Source organism: Ambystoma mexicanum, chromosome 1p, assembly GCF_040938575.1.
Source record: "Ambystoma mexicanum isolate Mex_15411 chromosome 1p, UKY_AmexF1_1, whole genome shotgun sequence".
Lineage (NCBI taxonomy): Eukaryota > Metazoa > Chordata > Amphibia > Caudata > Ambystomatidae > Ambystoma > Ambystoma mexicanum.
Genome location: NC_090921.1, coordinates 889,015,024 through 889,028,458, shown reverse-complemented (window position 1 = coordinate 889,028,458; position 13,435 = coordinate 889,015,024).

Here is a 13,435-nt window from a genome sequence, read left to right as displayed (position 1 = left end):
AGTGAAGTTAGGAAATGGAGCACCGAAAAAGAGGTACCAAAAAGTCTGCAGAAGTCCAGTGTGTGCAATAGGTTGATAAGGACGGTGAAGAACGCAAGGATGCACCACACAATGCTTGCAAGAAGGTAGAAATATATATTAAGGAAGGTAAGGGCTCCATATAATTCATTATTTATTTTCAAGAAAAAGGTTTTCATTACCAAGAACAACTCGATAATGCATTTCACATAAATGCTAAAACAGCTTCCCATCATCCAATATGAGAAGGTTGCTTGGCCCAGAGGAACTTCAAGCGAAAATTGATAGGTTGTCAAACTTGTTTATAATTGAAAATATGCAGGAAGCAGGTGGTCAGCTGACAAAAGGAAACGTCTTGAGGACAAAATTGATTCCTGCTGAATTGCTTCAGCATGCAAATACAAGGTGGATGCATCTTCTAAGGAGCTCTTTATCTGTATTTGCCATGAAATGTTTCTTCTCCAAATCATGACAATACAATATCAGTGCATTTTTGTATAAGAAAGGCACTACAAATCAAAGGATGCCCTATTGGCCACCCAGTTTATAGGATGTTCACTGCAACACCTGCTGTCAAGTAATCTTGAAGGCGATTCGTGTTTGGCTAGATCATATGTCAATATTAAGTCCAGCACAGGTTGACTTTTAAGCTACTCAATCGGCATTGACCAGTTGTTTGTTCTTCAACACATTATATATACATGTTGTACAGCAAACATGTTGCCGTTGTATGAAGCCTTTTTAGACTTCTCTTCTGCCTTTGAATTGTTATAGAGGAATGCACTCTGGTCTAAATTGGCATGTATGGTCATGGAATCCCTAATCAATATCATTAAAGTCCATTATCACAATCCATACTCAGAGGTTTGCTTTGGCTGTTCAGGGAAAGTGCCAACACCTTTTACAATAGCGCTAGGTGTGTGCCAGATGTGCTTGTTAGCCATTGTTTCGTTTCCTCTTTGTGTGACTGATATGGCTGATGAAGACCTGGCTGCCTATGGGGATGCAATACAAACAGAAGGCGAACATGCACATTTGTTATTATGTTCAGGAAACTCTGTGCTTTTGTCCAGGACAAAAAATGTCTCTGCAAGCACAGATATCAGATGTGGGCCATTATTGCAAAGAAAACATCTTAAAAGTAAGAAGTACAATTGTAAAATGATGTCTTATGTGAGCAGCGGTAATCAGAAAATGTAGGTGAGTCTTTCTAGACGGGGTACCCCTATAGCAGATTGATGAACACACTTATTTTAGAGTGACTATGGATTCTACTACACATTGGCACTGTATGTCCTCTCTGCAGTAAAGCTAGCTGAAGGTGCTGGGAAAGCCATAATACAATGAGTAAGAAGGGTAGTTAACACCACAACACCACCAGTGGATAGTCCGCTTCAGGCTATATATGAAACTATTATGGTTTGTGGTGGAGGATTGTGTGGCTTGCAGGAGCTCAAAGAGAACATAGGTGTGAGTGAAATATGATTCTGGAAGCTGCTGTTACAGGTTAAAATATGCTTCCGTAATGCTGAAGTATGTAGCAATATTAGTTATGTTTCAATTTTGCACTGGCCAAATAATAGTCCAGACAAGACATGCTGCGAAAAGGCTTTTTGTAAAAGAGAAAATCTGGTAGATAAGATAAGGAGGAACCATCTGAAGTTTCTCATGTGTCAGAATATGTAATATGTATACAATCTTTAGATATGGCAGATCTGCTCCAGATATGCATCGGTCTGACCTGATCATTGGAAACATACTCATGAATGTTAAAATAGAAGCACACCTATAAGCTGAAACTCAATCACATGTGTGAATTGGGTCAATTAGATTGGAATAGCTGTAATGGCTGAGATGGCTGGATATGCACCCCTGGGACTCCCTGCAAAGCCTTACATTCAGTTTGTGATCGAGACCTCAAGAAAGACACATGCTCAAGGTGTGACAAAAATGAATGGAAATTGTGCAATGTCAATCTGTGCAATTGTCAAGTCATAATTGTTTCGTCTTTCTGAGCACAACAATGAATATCCATTTAACTCATGTTCTTTGTCGTGATTGTGCGAGAATGTTGCCCATGATCGAACGGTTTTAACATGGACTTTAGACCTCTTCCTGTAGATCTAAGTTCACATTCCCTTTTAGTATGGTGTCATTCAGTCAAACAAATGTTTCACCTGCCCTGATTCATAGAAACAATAAATAGATTGATAGACGCCTAATACACTTTCTGCTTGAGGAGTCTTTCGAGACAGCAAACATGTACAATATATAAAGCTTTTTTTAAAAAATAAAACTTACAGAGAATAGATTGAATCATATAAGAAAAACACAATGGAAATATTTAACGTGGGAAAGGTGACATGTTATTAAAATATCCTCTCAACCTCCAAAACCGCCAATCTCTAAAGCGTATTAGATGCAAGAGAACATGTCTAAGAAACAATGTTTTATACTGTTACAACATTAGGTTTAACCTGTGCCCTAATCTTCAAGGCTACAACTAAGAACGCAGCAACTATTTGATTTATCCCTATATCAAAATGGACTAGCAAAACAATCATCACCTCCTGTAGAGATTCACAGTTTGCATTAATCCTGCTCCAAACATAGGGTGAATTATGCTATTCCTATACTCTTGATAAAGAGGACAGATTAACAACAAATGTTACAAATGTTCTGGTTCTTTTTAGTAACAATTGTGAACAGTGGAGTAGTTGGGTGAATGCCTACACATGTGAGCCTAGATTGTTTAGGGTTCTTGTGCTGCATGGGGTGTTATAGGTCTATAGGTTACACTGTGCAAAAGGGATTTGGAATGGAAGATTTCAACTGTAGTGTTGGTGCCTATAGAGTTCAGTGGACAGTATGTACAACTATAGGGGGCTGTGACTGTTTAAAAGCAGATTTCCCTTTGCTTTTACAAAAATGTAGGAGCCCTTATACTGAAAAAGATCATGATTGAAAAAAACCTGCTTCATGAATGTATCCCACGGTGGAGGGTCTATAACCATGCTCTAGCTCACTATACCCTACACACAGGTGGCATATGGATTTTCATATTAGTCTGGTGACGGCCCCATTCACAAAGACAGTCCAGCACCAAAATGGTAGGCAATTCTCCTCTGAACAAAAGCACTATAGGCAGAGACAGATATCAGCCTTGCTTGGCCTCATCAGTACAGTGAAGCTGAGCCACTCATAGGCACAGTGAGCAAGGGGTCCACTTCTAAATTGACCTTTGTGACTTAGGGTACTGCCGGAACCCCTCTACTGAGTATGGAATTGGTTAAAAGAATTACTTTGATGAGATGCATTCCACTCAGGGGGGTCTACAACCAACTTGTGCTTCACTCTACCCTTCAGAGAGGAGACATATCCATTTGTATATCACTCTGGTAACACTGACAGGGGCAGCCAGCATTAAAATGCTAGGCAATTCTTCTCTGAACAATAGTACCTTGGGCTTGTTGGGCCTCATCAGTGACATAAAGCCAAATCTCTCCAAGGCACAGTCAGTGGTCCACATCTGGATTTCTCTTAGTGACTTAGGGTAACGAGTCACCTGTTAAACATTTTGGACATTTTGGAGCCCCTTCACGGTTCAAATTACGTGTTCTATGGGATGTATCCTACTCATGAGGGTCTATAACAATATTTTAACTCACTCTATAATAGGGTATTTGTGCTTATTCTCATTAGAGGGACTTCCAGACATTTATTATTGTATGACTTTGTCCCATAAAACTGGTTATTGGCTGTGTTTGTTCTCAGTAGAGGGTTTCCCATACATTTCTTAAACGTGTCCATTACTATTTTGCTCAACACAAGGGGCCTGATTCATGGAATATTTGCCCTGTTCAAAGTGACTTTGCACTGCTGAAAAGTGAATTTGCAATGATGACACAACCTCTGAATAATGGAACTGTGCAAAGTGTATTTTTGCAGTGCAAAGTCCGGGCAACGTCAGCACATAGTCATTTGACTTTGCACGCCAAAAATACACTTTGCACAGTCCATGAATCAGGGTTTGTGTCAGCAGTGCAAAGTCACTTTTCAGCAGTGCAAATTCACTTTGAACCATGCAAATATTCCATGAATCGGACCCAATGTATTGAAATTAATGAATTAAATAAAATGCCTGCACCTGTATTTGATCCTGCCCTGTGTGTTTCAGAGGCATGGGATTATCTTGTTGTGAAAACCTCGATTACCTTCTCAGTAATGTGTCAATTGCAAGAGAAATACCCATCAAATAAAATAATCATAAGGCTGTCCCAGAGGTCACTGTCTCTCTTTTGACACTTAAAATATAAGGGTGCTGTGCAGAAAAGCTTCGGAAACAATGAACATAAGGTTGTCATGGGATGTTTCTGGGCCTTTTGTAGGTAATGTAGCAGGAAAGCACAACTGACGTTGACCCATGGCTCCACCCTGGGAGAAACGTGGCAGTGGGAGCCCATCAAAATCAGTATAACTCTGATTTCACACCGCAGACTCAAGGTCACATTTACTAGCAACATGGGGACCATGCAATCCTAACAACCTCCAAACGTCACCTATGAAATATGTTTATACTTTCTTCTAGCAAACCTGCAAATCAAATTCAGGCTAGATAAGATTATGCATGTAGTGTGCTGTCCTTCTTCTCACTAACTATTATTTGTCCCCATTTAATGGTTTTCTTTGCAATAACTAGAATTATGAGTTCATTACAATGGAGAAAACTATGGTCCTGGTTTACAAAATATTTGATGCTGTACAAAGCTACTTCCTGCTGAAAAACTGCACTGTGCACGGCACATAAAATCGGTATGTGATTCACAAAATGCACTTTATGTTGACATGGCACACCATGCATCCGGCCTTAGAACATTGCACCCCACGATGCTAGCGCAACATTAGTGCAAAGGATTGAAGAATGATGCAGAATTTGCACTCATTATATCAAAACAAATGGGAGTGACAAGGGAGTGGACTTGGAGGGAGCTGGAAAACTCACCAACTTGCACAATAAACCTTATTCATGACAAACATAGGGCTTTCACACACACTCCTCAATGCCTATCCAATGCTGGCGCAAATTATTAATGAGCCATGCAAACATATTAAAACCTAATGAGACTGGCTGACCTGGGACATCACTCAAACCAAAATATGATCCTCCATTGCCACAGCAATACATAACTGAAAGGCATGAACAAAAAAATATCCATTGGCAACTATAGCCTGGGGCATGTTCTCCTTCCTTGCCAGCATGGTGTATGCCTGGGCACATGCTTTCCCTCAATGCCATCCTGTCATGTGCATGCCCTCCTTCAATGCACTCAACTCCAGGTTTTGCTCCTCAATGGCTGCTACCACCTCATGGCTCATTTGGATAATATTCCCAGACAAATTCTCAAGGTTTGTCCCTGTCTACTGCTCACATGCAGCAACTCAGATTGTCTGGAAGGCAAGTGGCCCGCAGGCCTTGTTACACTTTGTACACCATGCATAGCTCATGTCATGGACCCACACCTGCAACATTTAGTGAACATATGTTGTGTGCTGCAAATGTATGCCATTACAAACGCAATGCACGCATGCCAAGGGCTCTGGCCCCAAAACCACTGGCACAGCATGCATGACCCCTCATAGCCACCTTCTCACTCCACATTTTCACAATTTGAATTCCATTACCTCAAATACCTCATTAGAGACGCAGATCTCCATCTGCATGCCAATAAGTTGTCTCCCTCATTAATACCTTCCACAAGCAGAAGTTAGAAAAGTCACTGTCCTCAATTTTGCAGTTTTTTAGCTGACACCCCCAGATTGGCCCTTTGAAATACAATACCATGTGAATCAGTGTATACTGATTGGCCTGCAATGCCCTGTCCCTCCAATCCAACTAGGCTTGGTCATGTCACATGGCACATGTGTTTCAAACACTCATGTCCGATGATCAGCTTCACAGTAGCCTTACTGGAGTCTGATTAACCTGACCCCTGTCCAACATTTGTGTCAATGTCAGACTGAGAGTGGGTGAACAGGAAGACTGGGTGGCTCCTCACCCAGTGTGATGGGATGCACGTCTGCAATGGCAGGTCAGTTGAAGCAACCATGGGCACATGTACTGCCATCACTTGATATACTCCTAAATAAATGCAGCAACTGTGCTACAAACCCACATACTGATCAATAGACAGGACATCCTCATGTTCACACTCTGGGGGGTGGGTGGTTTCTTCAATACATTATGTTTCCCTGGCAGGTTGGCACTTGCCGACGATGGACGTTTTGAGAATGCACACATCTATGAAGAGAACAGGTGTAGGTGTGAGCACTGTCATCTATTGTGTACATGATTTACTGGTGTGCATGCATTGTGTGATGCTGGCGGCAAGGCCTCTGACAGGGTAGAGTGGCCATGTTGAGATGTTTGGGCCATCTGAGGCACAACCATGCAGACTCCCCTATGGGATTCCACTCAGCAGCTGCGACTGACACACATGATCATGTAAATGTTGTGCATCTGACTATCCTAATCAACAGTGTGCCCCCATCATGACATATGTTAGCGTTGGAAGCAAGAACATTGCTGCATGGTCCTCAGAAATGGGTGCTTGTATGTGTTACATGCTTTCATGTCGGACTGTCAGGTGTGCATGATGCACTACCTGGTTTGTTGTAGGTGTACATATGGTGCTATAGACACATGCGGCTGGGTGGCCTTCCCATGGCCTCGCCTGCTGGATACACTTGGGTCACTGCTTCATTGCAATAATTTTGTGAGATGAGTTGTTGTCATGTACATGTGACCACACATCAATGTGTTAGGTTCACATGTATTTCTCATCATAGTGACTTCTCATTTTGCTTTCACTTGTGAGACTGAATCTGATGATTTTCCTGAGCATGTGTCTGTGTGTGCGTGAGACAGTTGTTTGTTGATTAATGCTGACATCATGCCACTGATGAATTGATGGTAGAATACATGCATTAGCACTAATGATTGATACCTATTATCTTTGATCCCTTTTTCACAGTTGCAGCAGCAGAAGAAGAGGGTATCACCGGTGATGTGGTGCTGCATCCCAGTGGCAAGGCCATGTGCAGGTGCATTCCCTGGGCAAGCTCTGTTGTTTCAACCTCCTACGAGGGTGATTCCCCTGGCAGAGGGTCTCATTCTGATGGCACTGCTGCTGAGAAGGAGCCCCAGGGGCCCATCATCATGGTGGACAGCTCAAAAGCAGGGGGCAGGTTGGTGGTGGTGAGATTGACACACAGGGGCCAAAAGTATGGAGACCTCATTGGAGGCATCTGGGTTGATGGAGGAGGAGAAGGCCTTTTCCAGCCTGCCAACAGTGTCAGGTAAGGGTACTGAGTGTGATATGCAGTCTGCACTTCTAGCTAAGAGACAGAAAGCTGTGCAGTCCACTATGGAGGGGTCAAAACAACCTCCTGTCCCAGGGCCATCTGCAGCAGCACTGCCCACTGTCACTGATGCCGCTGACCAGACAGAGCCCACACTTTCAGCCAATACGGCCATCCGGGATGAATTGCTGATACGTGGCTTGAGGCAGCAGGCTTCTATGTGTGGTACTGTGCAAGCAACTCATAAATTGCTTGTAGAGTTTCTTATAGAGAGTAACAGACGGGTGCGCTGCCTCTTTTTGCAACTGCCAGCTGCACTGATTTCCGGTGGCCACTTTGGACAGGCCACCACGATGGACTGTTCCTCCTCTGTACTCCAATCGACTTCAACTGAGGCCTCGTTGCTAGCTACCACCATGGCCTCCTGTGCCCCTGTACTGACATCGGCCAGTCTGTATGTGCCTGTGGGTGCGGTGGAGGTGCATGTCCCTACTGTTGCAGATGAGGTGGTCACTGAGCCAGACCAAGAACAGAGAGGGGAACAGGCAGTGGCGGAACAACAGTTACTGGATGACAGTGGGCCTCATTACACGGTAGGCAGAGGACCAAGGTGCTATTAGCACTTTGGTCCATGTCGATAAAATACCGGCACCGCCTTGGTGGAAATGGGAATTACCGCCCTATTCCAAGGTTGGCGGGGCGGTGATTCTCCCTTCCCCCATTGCCCTTCCCCATTCCCATTTTTACCCCATAAGGCTCTATGGGAATGGGGAAGGTGCTAATTACGGTGCCGCAAATTGCGGTACCGTAATTAGCACCCTGGTCCCTTTGCGGGTTGGTTTTTAACGCCTGCAAAAAGCAGGCGTTAAAGTCTCCAACCCGCAAACAGACCTCGTAGTAAGGCGGTAAGGGTTAACGGTCACCGGTACCATTAACGGTGACCGTTAACCCTTACCGCCGTCCGTGTAATGAGGCCCAGTGACTGTGCTGTACTTCCCATCACACACTGTCATCCAGTCAGAGGGAGAACATGCGACAAAGACACATTGCCAGGCAGCAGAAAATGTTGATGTCGAGGGAGCATGTAATGGATGGCATCACAACCAGGTGGAGCCAAGAAGTTCCACACATGGTGCAAGTGAGGGAGCAGGCACAACAGTGACTACATGCACTGGTGTGTTTGCAGGTGTCATTTGTGAAGTAGTATGAGAAGAGCCAGTGGGTTCATGGGGCAGCAATAGCCAGGGCCATGGCCGAGGTGGAGGAGAGGTTGGTGCTGGCATGGGCTGCCAACTTGGACAAGTCTTGCAGGACAGCAGAGAAGATTAATCTCAGATGAGGGAAGCCCACCAAGCCCTCCAAGAAACAATAGAGGCTCACCTGCAAGCAGCTGAGGTGGGGAGGGATTAGCCTTGTCTGAGACATTGTCAGTGATCTCCATGGACTAGCCCACTGAATAATGTATGTAGTTCCTTTATTTTATTTTTATTTTTTCCTGGACGATTATTCCCTTTCCACCTGTGTACATAGTCTGTCTTCAATACATTTTTATTCCATGATTCAACCACACTGTTTGCCGTCTCTTTGTCTATGTGCACCTTTTGTTTGAACATGTACTTTGAGTAAACAAGTCATATGGCCATCATATGGGTTTGGGGCACACTATGTGGGTCATGTTGTAACTGTGCTGTTTTCTGAGGACATGTGCACATGCTTTGTGTATGTGTGATGTTTATTATGTTTCATTTACGGTCGATGGACGTCTGTGGTCTATTGTAGATGTGGGGATCTGACATGTTTGGGAATCAGAGGTTTCACATGTTTGTCATGCACATCTGTTGCTTGTCTACTTCTGTGCTTTGCAGTACAGGCATGATGGCCAATTGTGTGCATGGTGTGCATTGGTGTGTGATACATGTATGCTGTGGCTGGCATGGCACTTTATTTGTGAATGTGCTATTGGGTGTTGAGTGATGTGAGTTGTTTGTGGTTGACATTGTGGCATTAGATTGATTGACTTGGACATATGGTATGTGCTTCACATAAAGGGGAGGGAACTCAGATGGTTGGAGGTGGCAAGGGATGGATGTCTGATGCCAATCCTTGTGCAGGGGCACTGCATGTTTGGTGTTGGTGTCTCAGTGTTGGTTGAGTACGTTTTTGACTGTGTGTCTAGTGGTGTCAATGTAGGGATGTATTTGGTGATGAGTGAGATGTTTCATGATGGTGTTTGGGGTCTCACATTAGGGATGAGTACTCAATTCCTCATGTGTCTTGCTGGATGTTCCAAAAGGCATATATTTTTGTGATATCTGGTGACAGCTCATTAACCTCTATCCATTCACTACTCAAGGTTCGGTTTATTGTACATTGTGTTCCTTGCTGGTCAACTGATGGTTTTAGTGTCCCTTTGGCACTTGCTTTTCAATGCAGATGTGCACACACTATATTCACAAGTATGACTTATTGGGATTGGCGATGTTGAGAAGGGATGCCCCACTCTGGATCACTGGGCTACACACATCACATGTGTTCTATGTCACATGCACATCAACAACTGAAGTGAAGTTGAATTAACAGTATGGCTTGCTGTTGTTGTGCAGCTGAGTTTCATCAAATGGGTAGCCATGGAAGAGGTCACTGTCCGGGATTCAACTACACTGCTTCCATGTCTTCATGAAACACTTGTGTATAGGCACGTTATAAATGCCATATCATATCATATCATATCATATCATATCATATCTTATAATATCAGAGGACGATGTCCAGCAGTTGTACATCTTGGTGGACACAGGCCAGATAAGTTGAGGTAGGTTAGTGCTCCACATCGAACTGGTACAATGGAGGGCTTGTAGGTGCTGCCTTGAGTTAGGTAGTTGGGGAGTAGATTAGTGAGGGTACTGGGGCAAGGGAGGACTTGTCGGAGTTGCCTTCAGTTAGGGGGTCGTAGTGCAGATAAGTGAGGGTACTGGGACAAGGGAGGACATGTGGGTGCTGCCTTGAGTTTGGGGTTTGGGGTGCAGGTTAGTGTGTGTATTGGGATTAGGGAGGACTTGTGGGTGCTGCCTTGAGTTAATGGGTTGGGGTGTAGGTTAGTGGGGGTACTGGGATGAGGGTGGACTTGTTGAAGCTGCCTTGAGTTAGGGGATTGATTCACAGGTTAGTGGAGGAACTGGGATGAGGGAGGCCTTTTATGTGCTGCCTTGAGTTAGCAGGTTGTAGCGCAGGTTAGCAGGGGTACTGGAACAAGGGAGGACTTGTGGTTGTTGCCCTGAGTTAAGAGGTTGTGGCACAGGTTAGTGGGAGATAGGGATGAGAGAGGATGTGTTGCTGCTGCCTTGAGTTCAGGGATTGGGGCCAAAATTAGTGGGGTACTGGAATAAGAGAGGATGTGTGGGTGTTACCTTGCATTAAGGGGTTGTGGCGCAGGTTAGTGAGGGTATTGGGACGAGGGAGGACTTGAAGGTGCTACCTTGAGTTAGGGAGTTGAGGTGCGGGTTACTGGGAGTACTCGGACAAGGATTTGTCAGTTGCAGCAGAGGAGTGGGTGTAATGGTTATTGCTGGTAAGTAATGCCTGATTACTATTTTACATAGGTACAGGGCTAATGTTGTTTGACAGCGCTATGTTCTGTTAGCCATAGATGTGTGTTGTGGGCATTCCAGGCGCTACTCGTATTCTTTGTACTGGACGTTTCTGTGCGCATTAATTTCCAAGAATCTGCTCTCAGCACTATTCCTTTAATTTGCTAAATGTTATTGCTCGCCTTAATTATTTTGCATGGATTTAGTCCTTTTTCTGTGAAATAGGCCCAGAGTATATAGATATCTATTTGTCACATGATTACTCATAATATCACTAATGGGAAAATCATGTCTTAGTTAAATAATACAAATCATCATCCCATGGGTTGGTTTGTTATAATATTGTTTCAATCTATTATGTTCTAAAGGTATCACATATATAATGGCTGAAGTTTCAAAACACTAATACATATATTTAATACTGAATTATTGCTATACAAAAATTGCATTAACAGCAGAGCCATGCATATGACAACATGCATGTGTGTTCCAACCTAACCTATGGATGGTGAGATCTGTCTGCAGGGTCTCAAAGCCACACATGTTGCTCATCCTGCCCTCCTCTACAACTGGTTATTTGCTTTGAGAGTTCATACATTCTAAACAGCAAAAGTATACTATGTGCCTGGGCATTACTCTGATGTGTCACTAGAGCTCAGAAGACCCCTACAAGAATAGGTAAAATGATTAATAGCTGGGGGCAGTTTCTGTGGTTCATAGAAGATATGAAGTCATGGATTACATTTTTTTACTGGAATTTGGGCTTCATGCCTGCTGAAATAGTTTGGGAACAACAATGTCCATAACATACTTAGATAATATGGTTAAAGCATGCAGGAAAGTTATGATGGAGTTATTAACTACCACATTATGTTTAGCACTCAAAAATCACCAAGCAATGGCAACTTTGAAGTGATGCAGATGGGCACTTGCTTAGCAGGCTATTATGAGTCAACCAGTAATAGCATCACAAACACTTTGATGCAATTGATGAATATAGGCAGTCCACTGTTTAGGATCCCTGTTGGATGCTCTACACTGAATTGACTAGTAAGACATAACTGTGAATATACTTGCATCAGAGAGATACATTAAATAATGTTACATCCTTATCCAGCTCTAGAAGAAGACCACTAAACATTTGCAGCCAGCTGCCTTTTCTATACTGACTTTGCGCAGGCGAGGTCAATATGTGTCTCCTTTCTAAACGTACCCTAGACCTCCGAGTATGTGATCGATACTGTATGTACGTTTTCACAAATGTATGCCCAAATATTAAATGTGAACTAGATTAATTGATTCCTTGAAATATGAAAGCAGACAGTTTACTGAAAACAAAATAGCTTAATGCCTGAGGATGGTCACTAGCTCCTGAACCTAATGCACATCTGCTGAATTCTCTTAAGACGGATGTTCTTCATTTAGAGGAATATATTGATGCAGCAAAAAACTAATTGAGGATTTATATAGGATATCTAATACATATTTTGATATTCAGTAAAATTGTATCAGTTTCTGCTTCCCCCTCTCTTTCATAAATTGTGTATCTGTATATAAAAAATATATTATGTATCTTTTAATTCAATCCTTTGTGTCTTAATTTTTTTTTAAAGCAGTTAGAATGTCAGTGACCAAGATGGAACTGTTCATAGAACACACCTGGTGTCCGAGATGTCCTTAAGTGAACAAAATGGAGGAATCCTAAGGACACTATGGGCCTCATCACGACCCTGGCGGTAAGTTACCGCCAGGGCCGTGACTTTACCGCCATGGCGCTAACTACGTTAACGCCATGGCGGTAAGGGGATTTACCGCCCCATTCCGACCTTGGCGGGGCGGTAAATCCCCAACCCCCATTTACCCTTCCCCATTCCCATTTTTGCCCCATAGGGCATAATGGGAGTGGGGAAGGCGTTAATTACGCCACCGTAAATTACGGTGGCGTAATTAACACCAAGTTCCCTTACCGCCATGGTTTTTTACACCCGCTAAAAGCAGGTGTAAAAACCGCCATGGCGGAAAGGGAACTCGTAATTGGCGGAAAGGGGTTGGCGCAGCTAACGCTGCCGCAAACCCCTTTCCGCCAGGGTCGTGATGAGGCCCTATATCTGCCGTAGCGTCCGCAGCCAAGTTGAAACTGTCCTAAAAACATGCGCGGTGTCCGTGATGTCCGTAGTCAAACAAAATGGAGGTGTCCTAAGGACACTATACCTGTCCGTACAGTCTGCAGAACATCTACGCACATGCGCATCACACCCGTAAATCCTGCGAACACTGCACCTGTCCATAACTGTCCGTCTCACTTGTGTCACACTTTCAATTTGTTTGAGGACCCGAACACTGACTGTTCCCATGCATTTGGTGTCCTGCAGACACCCATTCCCTTCGCGGACGTGTTCCCGACGTCATCATGTGACCGCACCCACGCTGAGCGCGTGTCCTAATTTGCAGACACTGTCCGCTTCCCCAAC